The sequence below is a fragment of the Perognathus longimembris genome, chromosome 9 (assembly GCF_023159225.1).
Source record: "Perognathus longimembris pacificus isolate PPM17 chromosome 9, ASM2315922v1, whole genome shotgun sequence".
Classification (NCBI taxonomy): Eukaryota; Metazoa; Chordata; class Mammalia; order Rodentia; family Heteromyidae; genus Perognathus; species Perognathus longimembris.
In genome coordinates this window covers 23,478,908-23,498,721 of record NC_063169.1, presented here as the reverse complement: position 1 = coordinate 23,498,721, position 19,814 = coordinate 23,478,908, and the positions used below count along the sequence as shown (strand labels likewise).

At 35.0% G+C, this 19,814-nt stretch overlaps 1 long non-coding RNA gene across 1 annotated transcript; it reads right to left on the bottom strand.

Moving 5' to 3' along the window:
- Window positions 1–550: 550 nt before the first annotated feature.
- LOC125357656 lies at window positions 551–18,625 on the bottom strand. The gene is made up of 3 exons (XR_007212182.1): window positions 18,614–18,625; window positions 3,338–3,342; window positions 551–697 (listed from the first exon to the last, which is right to left on the bottom strand). It is a non-coding gene; the product is annotated as an uncharacterized LOC125357656 (long non-coding RNA).
- Window positions 18,626–19,814: the final 1,189 nt, after the last annotated feature.

Here is a 19,814-nt window from a genome sequence, read left to right as displayed (position 1 = left end):
TGATCTCTTTGAATATAAATGGTTTAAATTCTCTGGTAATGAGGAGCAGACATACAGAGTGGATTCGCAAACAAACTATATCTATCTGTTCTCTTAAAGAGACCCATCTTAAAGCAATGGACAAAAACCGGCTTCGAATGAAAGGACGAAGCAAGCTCTTCCAAGCAAACTTACCTACCAAAAAGGCAGGGGTAGCCATCCTGATTTAAGACAAACTAGACTTCTCATTAAAATCAGTTCAAAAGGATAAAGAAAGACACTATATATTAATACAGGAAAGAATACAGGAAGAAGACATCACCATAATAAATTTATACTCATCGAACGAAAGAGGCCCTAAGAATGTCAAACAAATTCTTTGAGAACTACAGAACAAGATAGACCCAAATACAATCATAGTGGGAGATTTTAATACTCCACTCTCTCCAAGAGACAGATCCAACACACAGAGGACTAGCAAGGGAGCTGAAGAACTAAGTAACACCATATCACACATGGATTTGACAGATCTATACAGAGTATTTCGCCCTACAGAGACGTAATTCACATTCTTCTCAGCAGCCCAGGGAACATACTCCAAAATAGATCATATCATAGTTCACAAACAGAGCCTCATCAAATACAAGAGTATTGACATTATCCCATGTATTCTATCTGATCACAGTGGAATCAAGTTAGCCCTCAATAATAAGGGAAACTACAGAAACTACACAAATACTTGGAGGCTAAACTCCTCACTGCTATCTAATATTTGGGTTACAGAGAAAATTAAGGATGAAATTAACAAATTCATAAACCACAATGACAACCAAAATACATCACAAAGAAACCTATGGTATACAGCAAAGGAAGTGCTGAGGGGCAAGATCATTGCCCTCAGTGCATACATTAAAAGAATAGAATTAGATCAGATGAATAACCTCACGATGCAGTTAAAACCACCGGAGAAACAAGAAAAAATTGAATCTAAAACAACTAGGAGGAGAGAGATCACAAAGATTAGAGATAAATCTGATTGGCAATAGAAAGACCATTCAACAAATAAATAAAACTAAAAGCTGGTCCTTTGAGAAAATAATTAAAATTGACAGGCCCATTGCAAGACTTATTTTTAAAAAAAGAAGAAGAGAATCATATCCGTAAGATCAGGACTGCACCAGAAAAATTACAACAAATACACAGGATAATCAAACAATTATAATGAACTATTTCCAGAACCCTTACTCACTAAAACATGAATGTTTTACAAAGATGGATGAATTCTTAGAGAACTATAAACTGCCCAAACTGATAAAGAAGAAATAAATCAGTTGAATAAACCAATAGCCTACAGTGAGATACAGGATGTAATCAAGAGCCTTCCAACAAAGAAAAACCCAGGCCTGGATGGATTCACCAATGAATTCTATAAAACATTCAGTGAAGAGCTCATACCAATATGCCTCAAACTCTTCCGTGAAATAGAAACAGGGAGAAATTCCAAACTCATTCTATGAAGCTACTGTCATATATATCCCCCAAACAGGCAAATACCCAACAAAAAAAAGAATTACAGATCAATATCACTAATGAACACTGATGCAAACTCCTCAACAAAATATTAGCTAATAGGATCCAGAAACTGATCAAGAAAAGTATACATCATGACCAAGTAGGCTTCATCCCACAGACACAAGGATGCTTCCAAACTTGCAAATCAATAAATATAATTGATCACATCAACAGAGCTAAGACCAAGAACCACATCATCATCTCAGCCGAAGCCCAAAAATCCTTTGAAAACCACAACATCCATTCTTATTAAAAGCTCTGGAGGAAACGGGAATAGATGGAACATTCCTCAAAACAATAAAAGCCATATACAACAGACCAACTGCTAATATCATATTAAATGTGGAGAAACTAAAACCATCTCCCCTAAAATCAGGAACAAGACAAGGATGCCCACTCTCCCCGCTTCTATTCAACATAGTGCTGGAATCCCTAGCCATAGCAATAAGGGAAGAAGAGGGAGGCTGGGGATATAGCCTAGTGGCAAGAGTGCCTGCCTCGGATACACGAGGCCCTAGGTTCGATTCCCCAGCACCACATATACAGAAAATGGCCAGAAGCGGCGCTGTGGCTCAAGTGGCAGAGTGCTAGCCTTGAGCGGGAAGAAGCCAGGGACAGTGCTCAGGCCCTGAGTCCAAGGCCCAGGACTGGGCAAAAAAAAAAAAAAGAGGGCATTAGAGGGATCCACATTGGTAAAGAAGAAATCAAACTATTTTATATCTGAAGGACCAAAAAAAAAAAAAAAAAAAAAACTCAGTCCCCAAACTCCTAGAAGTAATAAACCATTTTGGCAAAGTACCAGGATACAAAAATCAACCCACAAAAATCAGCAGCTTTTCTGTACACCAGCAAGAACAAGCAGAAAAGGAAATTATGGAAATAATACCATTTACAATAGCTAAAAAAAGAATAAATTACCTAGGGATTAACCTAACAAAAGACGTGAATGACCTATTTAATGAGAACTATAAAAATTTAAAAAGGGAAATCAAAGAGGACAGAAGGAGATGGAAAGACCTCCCATGCTCATGGGTAGGCAGAATCAATATAGTGAAAATGGCCATATTGCCCCAAATATTATACAAATTCAATGCAATCCCCATCAAAATCCCAGCCTCATTCTTCACTGAAATAGATCAAACAACCCATAAATACATATGGAACACCAAAAGACCTAGAATAGCCAAAGAAATTCTAGGCAAAAGAAGCAGCACAGGAGGAATCACAATACCAGACTTCAAGCTCTATTATAGAGCCATCTTAACAAAAACAGCCTGGTACTGAAGACCAATGGAATAGCATAGAAGACCCAGAAATAAAGCCACATTCTTATAGTCAGCTGATATTCAACAAAGGAGCTAAAGACATACAAAGGAAAAACATAGTCTCTTCAACTACTGGTGTTGGGAAAACTGGGCAGCCACATGTAGAAAACTCAAAGTGTCAGGCTGGGAATAAGGCCTAGTGGTAAATGTGCTCACCTCATATACATGAAGCCCTGGGTTCGAGTCCTCAGCAACACATATATAGAAAAAGCAGGAAGTGGCGCTGTGGCTCAAGTGGTAGAGTGCTAGCCTTGAGCAAAAAGAAGCCAGGGACAGTGCTCAAGCCCTGAGTCCCAGGACTGAGGCCCAGGACTGGCAAAAAAAAAAAAAAATTAAAAAAAGAAAACTCAAAGTTGACCCTAGCCTATCACCATGCACCAAGATCAACTCCAAATGGATTAAGGACCTCAACATCAGACCTGAAACCCTGAAACTACTGAACGACAGAATACAAGAGACACTAGAACTTATAGGCACAGGTTCCTGAACAGAGTCCCAGGGCACAACAGATAGGAGAGACTCAACAAATGGGACTACTACACAATAAAAAGTTTCTGCACAACTAAAGACATAGCCACTAAACTATAAAGACAGCCAAACATATGGGAAAGGATCTTCACCAGCAACAGACAGAGGCTTAATATCCGTCATCTACAGAGAACTCAAGAATCTAACCCCCTCTAAACCTAGTAAACCAATTACTAAATGGGCAAAGGAACTAAAGAGAGACTTCACAGGAGAAGAAATAAAAATGGCAAAGAAACATATGAGGAAATGTTCAACATCCCTGGTAGTAAAGGAAATGCAAATACAAACAACCCTGAGATACCACCTCACTCCAGTTAGAAGGGCCCATACACTGAACTCAGGCAACAACAAATGCTGGAAGGGATACAGGGAAAGAGGAACTCTTCTCCACTGTTTGTGGGAGTGCAAACTAGTGCAACAACTTTGGAGAACAGTATGGAAGTTCCTCAGAAAGCTCAGCATAGACATACCCTATGACCCAGCCATACCACTCTAGGCATCTATCCTGAACATGTCTGAGGATACCATAAAGACATCTGCACTTCCATGTTTATTGCTGCACAATTCACAATAGCCAAGATATGGAAACAACCTATATGCCCCACTACAGATGAATGGATCCAAAAAATGTGGTACCTGTACACAATGGAATACTACATAGCAATTAGAAATGATAAAATATTGTTATTTGCAGGGAAATGGTCAGAGCTTGTACAAATAATGTTGAGCAAGACAAGCCTAGAACACATAGAACAAAGGGGCATGGTCTCCTTGATATATGACTGTTGTGGGGTGTGGAGTAAGGAAGTAGAGACCAGGCCTGCAGAATAACAAACTTCTTTTCAAATGGTATTTCCACATGTTTGGGCCAGCAACTTTACATTATGTATCTAAAACCAAACAACTACTAAACAAACATATAAAGGTGTAGGATAGATATATCAGTGGATCTCAATAGCTCAACAGCTATGTATACATGATTATATAAGATGAGGATTAGCAAAAAGAACTCCAAGAGAAGGACACAGGAGGATTCTATTGTTGTCATTACATTTAATGTTCTAGGTGAATTTCCTTTGGTGTACCCTACGTGGTCACTGTATAAGATTTTGGTACACTGGATATTGTGTATATGCCTACCTGAACTAGGGAAGGGAAAGAAAAATGAGGGTGTAACAGATATGACAAGAAATGTACTCTGTACCTTATTATGTAACTGTACCTCCTTTGCACATCAACTTGTCAATAAAATTTAATTTTAAAAAAGAAATAAAAGTGAATGATTTTTGTGAAATGCATTCATTAGTATGCTGTATTTAGAACTAACTTTCACAATATGAATTTATAATACTTATTCCAGAAGTAATTTTCTTTATGAGGGACAGACAGATACAGGTAGAGATATGTATCTATCAGTATAGAATGATAGGTGTAGGTGTATTCTCTATAGCACAATTTAATATATACTTGTTTTTATGTTCTGGATGTTAATTTATTCTCTTAGCCAATCAGAATTTGCAAGATAAACACCACTGTATACTTTTTCTCCTGTTAGTACTAGAATCACACTGCTCTACATTAATCTATCTTGAGCTGAATGCTATCTTAAACATGTGATATTTGCATTATGATTGTCTTTCATTTTGGTTTTTGTTTCCTCCCATGCTGATTCTTAAAACAGTAAAAATGGTGCAAAGAAACGCTTTCAGTTTTCATCTTAACAAGGTAAAGAATGTAACCTTCTTTGAAGCGAGGGAAATAAAATATAAGTATGATCTAATAAGCATTGATGAGCATTCTTCAAAATTTTAAAACATTTTAAGCAAAGCTGGGGAGGAGTGACCAATAATTATATGAGTCACAAAACTGTAATTATAAAAGTCAAAAAACTGTATCACAAAACATATGGAATGAAAGATTAGTGGCCAACATTGGATATCAAGAAGTAACTCTGTGACACCTAAGCTTTGGATATAGAGAGCTCCCATGGCCCTCTATACAGGCCTGTATCCAAAAATCCAACTCTACAGTTTTATTATATGAAAGTATTTCTTAACAGTTAGGCTCACTCATACAAATGTGATCCAAAATAATCATGGCTGATCAGCAAGAAGGATTATCAATACATTTATAATACCATTTATTCACATTTGAAATTTGTATTTTAACATTGTCAAGTTGAATAAAATAAGAATTTGCATATGATCATGTAGAATAAACTGAAAAACAGCATTTGGGTGAAGAGATACCACATCAAACAATAAATGAGATGTATTTTTAGCAAAACTTAAAGCAGAGTAGAGACAGTATTTTATTATTTCAGTTGTGTTAATACCTTATATATTTGGTTTATAGTTCATTCATATATAATATATTTTTGATAAGTTTGCAAAAGTGTTAAGTAATAAAAAGCTGCAGATTAAGTTATTATCAATTTTAAATTATTTACTTTATTCTGAAAGCACAGATAAATTATCATGATTATGTATTAGCCATCTAGTGGAAATAAAATAAGAAATCAATAGGAATATTTGACCAGCAATGATAGTGGCAATTTTAACAACAGGTTTCTGTGAGGTTACTACAAAATTAATTTTAACTAATTATAATAGCATTCTAGAATAAGAGTCATATTTTAATAACTAGTTGTTCAGTAACCAAGCATTAAATTCTTTATTTACTTCATTTGGACAGAAAATTCATTCAAAAGGAAATTTGCTTTATGAACTGCTGAAGAACTACATTTACATAACAATCAGAAGAAAACAAACCTAAGGTCAGTGTTGCTGGCCTGGAGGAAATACTAAGAAAACCCTTGAGAGATTCTATTAGAAGGAATGACCTTGAGAAATGCTAGGCCTTTTAAGTACTAATAGCTTAGCATGGTCAGCTCTCAACTCAACAGAATACAGCAGTGACTACACTACAGGGCAGGGAGAGGATGGTTTAAAATACAAAGATAACTTCCACCTTTGTTTCTCAGTCCAACTCTAAAAATAGATCATCTTTTCACCTGTGAAGGTCTCTGACACCTGAAATTCTCCTAAGAGTTATGGCATTACTTTTACTCTCTTTCTTGTTTTCCTGTAAACCCAATATTTTTCTTTGCATCTTAACATGGTAAATTCACAAATAAGATTGTTAACAGTACTATGGCTCTATATTTACTTTATTTTTTTAATTTGTGACGGTTCTAGTTCATTAATCACTGGCATTGCCAAAAATCTTTAAGATTAAAATGTTCATCAAGACACTAGTGGCTCTTGCTTGTAATCCTAACTACTTGGGAGGCTGAGATCTGAGAATCTATGTTCAAAGCCAATCCTAGAAAGAAAGTCTGTAGAACATTACCTCTGATAAACCACCAAAAACACAGAAGTAGAGATAGAGCTCAAGGGATAGAACATCAGTCTTGAACGCAGAAAGATAAAGGACAGGACCCATAATGAGTTCAAGCCTCAGTACGAGTACAAAAGAAATAAGAAAAAAATAAGACATTATAAATTATAATGATTTCTGGGTACCTGTGGCTAATGCCTATAATCCTAGCTACTCAGGAGGCTTGGATCTGAGGATCCTGGTTCAAAGCCAGCCTAGGCAGGAAAGTTCATGAGACTCATCTCCAATTAACCACCAGAATACTGTAAGTGGTGCTGAGGCTCAAGTGGTAGAGCACTAGCCTTCAGGTGAAGAACTCAGGGACGTGTGTGTGTGTGTGTGTGTGTGTGTGTGTGTGTGTGTAATGATTTAGCCATGCTCAGTGGCTCACTTCTGCACTCCTAACTTCTGCACTCCTAGCTACTGGGGATGCTGAGATCTGAGTAGACTGAAGCCAGCCCAGGCAAGAAAGCCAATGAGATTATTATCAAAAGAGGAGGGGGAGGAGGAGGTGGGGGAGGAGGAGGAGGAGGAGGAGGAGGGGAGGAGGAGGAGGAGGAGGAGGAAGGAGGAGGAGGAGGAAGAGGAGCTATGGCTCAAGTGGTAGTGTGCTAGCCTTGAGCAATAAAACTCATTGAAAGTACACAGTCCCTGAGTTCAAAGCCCAGGACTGGTATATTAATAATAGAAAAAATACTTTCAAAAGGGTGTTGCATTAGTGACTTCAATGTAATTTTATATACAGGTATAAAAAATTTATATTTTATTTTTCATTATACATCCTAGTACTGAGAAATCAATGCCATAACTTTAAAGTTTTCTCTTTTCTCCACATAAATATGATCTCAACCAAGCATTTTTTTTGTAATGCAATCAACCTTCATAGTGGTGATTTTTCTGCTTATGAATTTTCTTCCTCTTACTGTTTAGTAAACCTTCCACTCCCTCATCTCCCATCACTTCCATCTCTAACAGAAAATAGCATCTTGACAATTTTATGTCATTTCACATGGCAGAGCCTGTTCTGTAAATTGCCCTAAGCAACAATAGAAATAACAACAATAAAAGCCCTAAGTAATTGCAAACTACATACAAGCTGTAATAAGTGCAATTAAACACAATTCCTAATGACTATTAGGTCACTTTCTTTTCAGTAAGTAACATTAAGGCCAGAGGGATGACTGGAATTCATTTAACATAATCAAGAAGGTCTAGCATAGATCACGCTTAAAAAATGCATTTGAACAGCACTTCAATTGGGGTTATACAGGGCAAAGGCATACCCCATGCCCTTACCCTTAATACTTAGTCAGAACAGAGAGAATTGCTTTCCCTGAGAGTTTGGCAAAAGAATGAGACTCTTGCTGTGTATTTTCCATTATTCTGGAATAATTCATTAACAAACATTATAACTTGGCAGAGTCATAGCTATTCACTACAATAAAATTATTTTCCATTTTCTCCTTCAATTTCATAAATAAAATGCATTTTGTCAGTAACTCCTGCAAAATTAAATGATCACATTTTAAAAAATATATATGTTACTCACTGTGATTTATGAGATCAAGTCAGAAGGAAATTAACCAAATACTTTCTAAAGCTAAGCGTATCAGAATAAATGTGAACTTCTACCTTCCAATGGCAACCAATGTTTAGTATGTTTGTTATGTATTAGATGCTGCTCAATATTCACTAAATGACTAATTATTTCTAAAAAGATGAGTAATTCTGTGCTTTTTCTCTTATAGACTGGAAAATATGACCCAGAAATTAAACAATACAAGTTCCTCCAACTAGCAAGTATCAGTTGCATTTCTTTTAGTTTCATTTTTTGTTGTAAAGGTGTCATATAGAGTTATTACAGTTGCATAAGTCAGGTAATTAGTACATTTCTTTTGAACAATATCACTCCTTCCCTCATTTTCTCTAAGGGTTTTCCCTTCCACAACCCCACCCCCACGCCAAGTTATATAGTTCATTTCCAACATATTATCACTGCTGAATTAGTTCACCCTTTGTCCCACCATTTCTAGGCTTCCTCTTGCGCTCCCTAAATCAGATAAATTTACATACCAGACAAAAGTTTCAAACTTTCTAAAACCTGTAGTCTATGATGAAGCTATCCTTGCCTCTAAGCATTAAAGGTGTTTATGGGTTAAACTACATGGCATTATCTACACTCTCTGTAAAATAATACCAGAGGGTAAACCAACAAATAAAATCCAAATTGTATTTTCTTAATTTAAGTGCAATCACAGGAGCTAATAGTGAAGATGAATAAGGTATCTATCTATCTATCTATCTATCTATCTATCTATCTATCTATCTATTTGTCTATCTATCATGTATACTGGATGAGTAAGGTACATACACGCATATATATGTGTATATGCATAAATATATAAATATATGTGTATATGTATATATACACATATTTACCAAATAACTATAGCTAAAATAAAAAAAAAACATAATGTTATTTGGTATAAAGGCAGAAGTTTCAGGCACACACAATGTCCTGTCTATTCCTACTAAATGATTTATATAATTTAATTTATTTTTATTTTCCAGGTCACTTGAAAAATAGGAACACTTTTTCTGTGATAGAGAATATTTTAAAAGAAGAAATGGTATTAAGAAGAGGAGGCAGGGTCTAAATTCTATTTAATGCTTCCATCTATACCAATTAGCTCAAGCTTACATAACCAAATAACCGCAGACTGGAAGGCATGTGAAAGCAATTTATTTCATATCTGAAAATTAGAAGTTCTAAATGAAGGTACTGACTGACTTATTTCTTAGTAAGGATTCTCTCAGCTGTCTTATTGCCATGTACTTATGTGGTTGGTTAAGTGCATCTGAGAAAGCTAGAGCTTTGTATCTTTGCCTCTTCTCATAAAGAGAGCAAATCTCTGGAATTAGAGCCTCACCCTTATGATTTTTCATAACCATACTAATCTCTCTGAAGCATAAAATTCAAATACAATCACACTGGAAGTTAGAATTTCAATATAAATTCAGCAGGAAGGGCAGAACTCAGTTCAGGTACCTGCAGTTTAGGGATAACGTGTTGCCTAAGATCAATAACAAAACTAGAGGCCTCAAATATTTCAATATGCTTAAAATATTTCAATATTTTTAAGTATTTCAATGTTTAAAAGATGTATGTTGAAGTTCACTGAGAAACACAAAGAAGAAGTTTTAATAAATTTGCCTAAAATATAGAAACGTAATTCCTGTTTCTCTTCATCAAGAAGCTAAGCAGTTTTTAGTTAAGACATGGGGAGAGATCTTTAAGTTCCATACTAAATCTTGAGATATAATAAACATACTCTTACTGAGTACCAATAGCTGAGAATGTAACCCCAGTTCTCAAGGCTGAGATCTACAGCATCATGGTTTGAAACCAGCCTGGGCAGAAAAGCATACAAGATTCCATCTCCCAAAAGCACGCCTGAAGACATGGCCCAAAAGCTAGAGCACAGAGAGCAAACTGAGCAGGAATACACACACACACACACACAGACACACACACGTGTGTGTATATACACATATATACATATGCATACACATATACCCATATATATCCATATATGTATGTATAAACACATATACAATATACACATATGCATGTATGTGGGTGTGTGCATATATCTATATATATGTACATATACATATATAAATTTGAGTGTATATATATATATATATATACTCAAATTTATTTTTTTACTTTGTAAGGATAAGATTTATTCAGGATGCTTGGATTCCAAGCCATCATTGGCCTGGCACATATATACAAGAAGATGTAATGTCCAATCCAAAGTCACAAAGGGAAGGAAAACAAAAATGATAACAACAAAAGAGTTCAGTTCAGAACAGAGATGGCTTAACAGTATGAAACTTCTCCTCCAGTATATGGGCTTTTAGTACTGCTGAAAAAATACATTGAGGATTTATCATAACACTCCATAGCTCCTGCTAGTGTCCATGTAAATTGACTCATGGAATCCTTCCATATTATTCCCTTGATGTATAGCCTATCTTGGTGGTTTAATGAGCCAAAAAATTAAAATGGTATCTCCATTGCATATTCCATCCTTATCTCTAGACAAAAACCTATAGCTGTTTTCAAGGCAGACTTGTGTTCCTGTAAGCCACACTTGAGGAAATTATCTCAACTTTGGATGTTGTCTCGCATCTGGTACAAGAAACTCCAGAAGATTCAATATTAGCGTTCATCACTTCACATATTCTTCAAACCAATTCGATTTGGAACTCTCAACGCTTTCTATGTCCAGAAAATAAGTTGTGGAATCAGTTGATTTGATGCAGACCTTTTTCTTCCTTCCCACATTGGACTTCTAGTTGCCATTTGGGTTGGGTGGAGAAGATGGGGAAGTAGAGACGTTGCTTGGCCTGAGTCTCTAACAGTAGTGACGTAGAAGACAGAGCGAAAACACGAAAAGACCAGCTGTGGACTGCAGGGCACTGCCGCCTCGCTGGCGGTGATAGTTGAATTCAAGACAGCAGTGGTACTCTCTAGGGAGTTAGTTGAAAATGGCACAACTGGTTTGAATAAATGTCCACTGAAAGGAGCAGTGCCAGAAGCAACAGCCCCAGCCTGGCCACCATTGCTCGGCCCATGTCCACTCCATTGATGTGTGGTGCGTGCGTCCTGCTGGCTGCTTAGGTGAGTGGAGATGGCGTGGAGACGGGGTGCCTCTGGCTGGTGCAAACGAGGTCAACACTCAAAACAGAGAGCTACAAAAATGTAGCCAGATTTTTCTTCAAATACATTTTAAGTGAATAAATTTGTGTATAAATTATTGCACTATAGAAACAGAAAAAAACTAAGAAATAATTCAAAATATTATTTTATGTCATTGGGTATATGTTATTGTATTTGTTCTCTTAGTGGTACTAATTGAATTTGAACTCACCACCTTGTGTGGACTATGGAATTTCTCTGCCACTTGAACCATACTGCAAGGACATTTTTGCTTTCACTTGTTTCTCTTCCTTCCTTCCTTCCTTCCTTCCTTCCTTCCTTCCTTCCTTCCTTCCTTCCTTCCTTCCTCCTTTTCTTCTCTCTCTTTTTCTTTCTTTACTTTTCTCTTTCCTTCTTTTTTTCTTTCTTTCTTTCTATCTCTCTTTCTCTCTCTTTCTTTCTCTTTCTTTCTTTCTTTCTTTCTTTCTTCTTTCTTTTTTAATAGGGTATCTTACTTGTGACCTGAGATACGTTTGAATCACAATCTTTCTGATTTCTTTCTTCCATATAAATGAGATTACAGATATATATCACCATGTAAGGCACTCTATTTTATCTCTATAAAGCTTATATCAGTCTTCTAAGAAATAATCATCAGAATAATGTACTTTTTTTTTAGCATTTGTATCTAAGATTTGAAGGGCAGATATATTAGCAATGTAATAGTAGAGATTCCATTATCTTCTGGAAGATACTGATGTTATCCATGGTAAGTCAAGAAGCATAATACATAATTGGAGCCAGACATTATCTGGGACAACATTATAATTGATTTAGAAGAGATTGCCGCTCTATTAAATGCCAAATATACATATTCACATGTGTACTCTTCCCTCTATACCCTTGGCTTTGTTGAATGTTCATGCCTTTATTCTCCAGTACTTGCATCTTTAAAAACTTTAATTGACATTTGGAAAGCATATATTTGGGGCCAGCTATGAATGGCGCCTTAGTCAGCATGACTACTAAAAATTCCTATTAGTCTGGTTTTATCATTTTCTCTTACAGATACAATGGATGTTTCTTAGAGAAATTAAGATACTTGCTTCAAAAATTTCATCCATTTTTGAATAGGAACATTTTGTTCAGGATCTAAGTTCTTTATGATACATTATAATTTCTGAAGTTTAAAAGCTATTAATGAGCTGAGTCATAGTCTTTTGTCACTTTGTTTTGAGTTGTTGATCTCATTTTGGTTATATCTTTTGGCTGGTGGATAAAAAGCTTTATTCCAACTGTTAGCCCAAAAGATATATAAAAGATGCAATATTTTCCCTTGTGCAGATAACCATTATGATAATGGAATATGTAAACACACCAATTTTATGGAATCTGGAAACAAATTTAAATGGTTAGTGGAAAAAATTCATACATTATGAGCTGAACTTTACTGGATAATAGACTAGTTCCAAAGGACTTTTGCCAAGCATAGGCTAAATATTAGGTGGATAGGGACTACTGGACTTACATAAAAGTCTCAGCATGTTAACATAATGACATTCTGACAGTGCATGCTGCATCCATCAGGGCTCAGTAGTCATAGAGATGATGATCATGATGATGACCTCAATTATAATGGTTATCATGACTCTGATCACTTTGGAATAGGCCAGTTCAGGACAGATGGTTAAATGAACATTAGAGAGCAAGCAGGAAACTACTGGTCCCCATTGAAATTCTCAACTGGTTACTCTGGTTTTCTTCAATGTCTGCAATGGAAGAACATTGTGTAACTAAGTTAAATGCAATAAATTACTGAATAAGAGTTCTAGTCAAATGTTACCATTTCTCACCTTCTAACAATCATGTTAAATATTTAAGTCAATCTTACTATAAATGTGTGAAAAGTACAACCCGGATGATAGAAATGAAGACATCATGGTACTACCAAATTTCAAGGCAAAAGGTTATTGCTATAGGTATAATTTTCCCTATATATAAACTAAAGGTTCACATTTATTTTTGTTTTATTTTGCTTTATTAATCAAAAGGCTAGCTGGTAGGATTTCCACTGCCTTAGAGAGAATTGAGAATAAATATAAATAGGATTTACCTAAACTAATAATAGGACATTCCAGATTTTATTGTGTATCTTGGGAATTTTAGTTTTTTTCTTCCTAGTGTTAGTAAAAAAAAATCAGAAATTTCAACTACAAACTACAAATTAAAACTTCTCAGTGACTCTATTGTTGATGATCCTCTTGTATCCCCTTCCTGTGGTTGTACCTGCACTATTACTATATCTTATCTGAGTACATTGGAAACTGTATATACTGGTATATACTAGGAAAGTGAAAGGGAATACCAAAGTCAAGAGACACAGGATAAAAAGACAAATGACTACAAAAGCAATACTTGCAAAACTGGTGTACATCGACTGAACAACTCATGAGGGGAAAGGGAAAGGGGGAGGGAGAGGAGGGAATGAGGGAGGAGGTAGCAAACAGTACAAGAAATGTATCCAATGCCTAACATATGAAACTGTAACCTCTCTGTACATCACTTTGACAATAAATAAGAAAAAAATACTTCTCAGTGAAGTAGAGTGTGGATTTATGTGTCTCTGTGGTATAATTTTCATTGATTCCATCAGCAATGATGTTGATTTCTTATTTTATCCCACATATATGTCTTCTATGTGAGTGAAAAACATGAAAATATTTGCTGCTTAGATTCTAATTGAGGAGATAAACATTGAAATGCATAAATGATCTCGGATAGTAATGGATTGTCATTTGAAGAGAATGACTATCAACAATCCATACTTTTTTGCTTGAGTTCTGTGTGTGTGTGTGTGTGTGTGTGTGTGTGTGTGTGTGTGTGTGTGTGTGTGTCATTACTGTGTCAGGATATCTGAAATAACCATTTTAAGGGAGGAAATATTTATTCTGAGTCAATGTCAGTCTGACAGGCCATGATGACTGGGCATCATTTTCATTAGTCCTATGATGAGGCAGAGAGATCATGGAGAAATAATTTAGTGGAAGAAAGCTTCTCACCTCAGTAGCCAAGTATCCAACTTTGGGCTTACCTTTCATGTAGCCAAGGCTAACCTTGGATTCATTACCATCCTGCCTGCACCTCCCAAATGCTAGATTGAAGGCATGCTCCAGATATGTTTAAATATAAGGGAGATGTTTAACCAATTACCATTGAACATTTACCTGCATTGTGTAGCATAGAGAGAACATCAAACAAAGTTATCCCAAGATGGTTTGGTGCTGCATTTTTATAAAAGGTCACCACATATTTGAATCTCTAACAACTGTATACTCAAAACCAGTATAAGTACAACAAAGAAGAAAACTGTGGGAAAATGAATGTGGTAGAAATGTCACTCCACAGAACCTAGAAATATAAATGCAGGAATAGAAGTTGAATCTGGTGCTTTCTTAAAGTGGAATAGAAATCAGAATGAATACAGACAGATCTCACATGTTCCTAGAGGTGAAACAGCAAGGAATATAATAGTTTCTGACAAATGGAAATTTTAGAGTTAAGGTACAGAAGAAGATTCACAAATAAAGATCAGAAAGGTTCCTCAATTAAAATATTTACAAACATAATCTGCTGTCCAAAGAAGACCACAAGTATGATATGAAAATTCTAGTTCTTTGTTAAAAATATATTTATTTTCATTTGGGGACTGCATTTAATGCAAGAAAAAATATACTTGTGGCTCACACCTGTTGTGCTAGCTATTTACAAAGCTGAGATCTGAGGATTGCAGCTCAAAGCCAGCCCAGCAAGGAAAGTCCATGACATTCTTATCTCCAATTAACTATATAAAAAGGTAAAACTATTTGCATATCCAGATAGGTAGGTAGATAGATAGATAGATAGACAGATAGATAGATAGATAGATAGATAGACAGATAAACACACATACTTAACACAGGTTATACTTGAACCTATACACCATCTTGATTTGTACAATATGACTGATGTTCATAAAGGTTTCTATGTTGAGGTAATATATTTGTTAATTAGAATTCCCCATTCCATAATGCAAATAAACGTCAAATCTTCATGTTGTATATTATGAAATTTTACACTATGAACTGTGTGCTTCATTATTTTAATGAAGTATCTAGGAGTGAGGCACAGGCATGCTTATATAAGGCAGCTATGTGACCTTGACTACAGCCCAAGTAAAAAATCTCATAAGTATATGCCTACCTATCTTTGGCTAGCTACAATTTCTCTAATAATTATCACAAGACCTAATATTAAAAGATACTATGTTTAATGAATGTGGATAAAATATGACAATCATCTCTTCCTATTTGATTAACTAGAATTTACACATATACAAAACATGTACACTTAGGCATAAATCCTCATTAATAGCACATAAATATGAACACATGAAGAGAATGATGACTATGTTAAACATGCCTCTTGATACCTCATGATATGTTAATCTGATGGCAATAGTACACAAATGTTTTATCTAAAACAAGAACAAAATCAATAAAGTCTAAATATTGCAATAAAGAATTATTTGAATCAATTATGTTTAGTCATTATATTTTGAAGAAGTCAGAACATTTACTTTATCCTTCATAATGTTGGTGTGCCTCCTCAAGTTAAATGTGTTCAAACAAATACAGAGGCTTCCCGTAAGGAGCAGAAATGTTCCTCAACAGTGCAATACAGAGAATCCAAGTTTCCAGCTTGCCCTGAAGAACTCAGATGCAAGACCAAAACATTACTGTTCTTACTTGAATTTTCACCTAACAGCTTGTATTACAGATTTTGGCTTTGCCAACTCCCAGAATCCAGTAAACCAACTATTTAAAATCTGTCTGTCTTTCGTCTGTCTCTGTCTCTCTTCTACTTTTCCTCTCTCTTCCCCTTTTTTCTCCACAATTACCTTCACTACTGCCATCTATGTCCATGCCAATCTCTGTAACTGTATTTCTTTAAAGTAATCTGATTGACATCTATTACAGTCCCAGTTATCCATCATTACCAAACACCTTGATTTTGATCCTGAAAGCTTACTTATGGGAGGTTAGAAGGGATTTGTTTCTATGCTCAGTCATGTCAGTAAGTTCAGTGCTTCCCAATCAACATAGATAATGCAAATTAGTCCCTAACACCAATTAGATGTTGCAAAGATAAATGAAAAAAATTGACATTTGGGCTGGGAATATGGCCTAGTGGCAAGAGTGCTTGCCTCCAACACATGAAGCTCTTGGTTTGATTCCCCAGCACCACATACATAGAAAACGGCCAGAAGGGGCGCTGTGGCTAAGGTGGCAGAGTGCTAGCCTTGAGCGGAAAGAAGCCAGGGACAGTGCTCAGGCCCTGAGTCCAAGGCCCAGGACTGGCCAAAAAAAAAAAAAAAAAAGACATTTGTTCTGCAGTCTACAAAGGAAAATGATTTTATATAAATAAAAAATTAACACATTATTCAAATATACATTAAAACTTCACATCAGATAAAGGAAAAACCTCAAGTCATTCCTTAGCACTAGCATAATACAAAGTGCACTAATCAGAAAAGTGAGCTCACAACTTTAGTTCTCTGAAGTTTTCATTGTCAATACCTAGATAACATCAATCTAGGAAAATGACCTGTGATCTTTTTCTGATTCATGCTTATTAGTATGAACTTAAAATGAGACAAATAAAACAGAAGGAAAATGATCACTCAACATGGCAATGAATTTAGAGTTGGAATGGATTGCTAACTTAGCAAGAATTAGTGAATTTTGTTACTTATGTATATTTAGTGTAGAATTAAATTCTTCCCAGTAGATTAAGTTACTGCACTATTAAGATCTTTTCCCTTCAAAATGAGAAATGGCCACTCAATAAATCACCATCTCATCTCTATTTGGACTTCTTCATTTAGGACATTGAACACATCTCTGGAAAACTGTAAGCTGCTGAGTTCATAATGGTGGGTTTCAAATAAATTCATAAAAAGACAAACAAACAATGAACGGATATAGTAATTTACCCATGTAGGAACAAGCACAGTCTACTTTTGGAATATACCTATAAAATGTTCAAATATCTTTGAGAAAAATATAGGATAAATGAAATGACAGAGCATCATTTGGGGACATCTCACATATTTTACTGCAAATTTGAAATTTCCAACTTGTAATGGGGTAATGGCTAGGATAGGAAAATGAGCAGGTAAACTTAGTACAAACTTAGTAATTACATATATGCCTATTAAATCAGAGATAACTTGAGCTTTTTTTTCTTTTTGGCTAAACAAGAATATGCTTGATATAAACGTGTTCTATCCCTGACAGAATACACAGTGGGATTTATAAAAGAAAGATCAATGGTGGATGACACACAAAATAAACAATTATTTTGGAAAGGCTTGTCAGTTTTAGAGGCGCGTTTTATGTCAAATGCATATAAAGTATTAATTAAGAAGGCAGCATTATAAGAATAAATAAAATTTTTAAAACTAAGAGACAATATAGGATGATGGATATGGTCTTATCCACAAATGGAAATCAGTAAAAGAAAGGCAATGGAATGTTGAAAATCATTCTTCCCTCCCAAGATAGACTCATGTGAGAGATGACCAAATGAAGCCAGGAGAATTAAAATGGGAAATAGCATTTACACCAAACCCATCTTCAATGTTGTCAATATGGATACTAAAATCACCTAAGATTAATAGGCTGTGTGATTCCAAAGAGAGTTGAGAAAGAAAATCTATAAATTCATTAAGAAAACCTGTGGTTTCTCAAAGAAGTCTGTAAATTAAAAGTGTTGCTAAAGTATGCTTAAAGCAGATAGATACATAGAAAGAGACAAAATTGAGATGTTTTGATTTTGTAGCAGAATACATTAAGAAAAGATTTAGCTCTAACCTTCACAAACTAAAACAAATTTTCACTGTATAAGTCAGGGATGGAACAAGATTTATGAAGCCCGAAACAAGATTTTAATTGCATACCAACACTGCTATCCAAGTTAATCCAAACCATTTTAGAACATTGAATTTTGTCCTGACTCTGGTACAATGATAGTAATTATTCATTGCTCAAATATTTCATTGCAATATCTTACAAAGAACTCAAACTAAATCACACAACTGTATATACAAAAGTTGAGAGGGATTTACTGATTTATGAAATTAGAGATGGACATAACACTCAAATGTATCTAAAATTATCAAATAGTAATTGTGTGTTTCAGGAAATATCTAATGAACTCTAGGAAATGCTTAGCTCTTTAGTTTTGTTAATATGTCCTAAACAGCATTTCTCTATCTTTAACTTTGTTAGAAAACTATTAAAACATTCTGGCTAGGAATGACACAAGAAATAGGAAATTTCTATGCCTATCATTATAGTTAAAGAAATTAGGTCTAAAAATTATTTACTCAAGTGTCATGGTTATTTCATGACAAGAATTAGATCATAGATCCATGGAATTCCATAAAGTATCATTTACTTAGTTTAATAAAAAATGTCATTTACAAAGGTAATGAAAAGTCTGCTTTGCCTTAGATGTAGTCCATTTACAAAGTAGTGATCTGACAACAGCTAAAATACCTTACTCCCAAGATTCAATTACTAATCTATCAAAGGAGAATGAACGAGTCCTTATTCCAGGCAGTGAATTAATTGTTTGAGGCTATTATAAGTAAAGCACTTCATAAAGCACCCACCAATGGCCAGGCCTGTTCAGTCTACCAGTTCACTTCTTATTCATGTAGACATCATCGATATTGCCAAGATCTGTTACAAATGAACAAAAAAAAAATTGTCAGTTGTTGCACTAGTTATAAAATATGGAGAAAGAATGCCTTTTTTCAATATGAACATAAATGGACTAAAACATGAAAGAAATTTCAGAAAGTCCTTTTCTATATTGCATTCTCACTATTAATTTTCCAGACAATCCTATTTTTGTTTACAAAAATATAGACATTAAATATATATGCAAATCTGCTTAATGATGTGCGTGAATTTCCCCACTGGATTCTGTATCCGATGTTACAACTATGTCAGTGAGATATAAAGATTAACCACTCAAAATTTATCTTAGAGGAAGATTTTTTAGTCTTCTCTAACACATGAAACAGGACTTCCATCTGAACTGCTCTCCTCAAAATTTAGAAAATATATCTGAGTCATTAACAGAATTGCATTTGGGAATTTCTGTATTTCTTGTAGAATTATTTTATTTCACATAACTTTTTTTTCCACAATTAAGTAGACTGTAATATTACAGATTATAGATAAATTTATAGTGGTCACTGAAGAAGCTAAGATCTG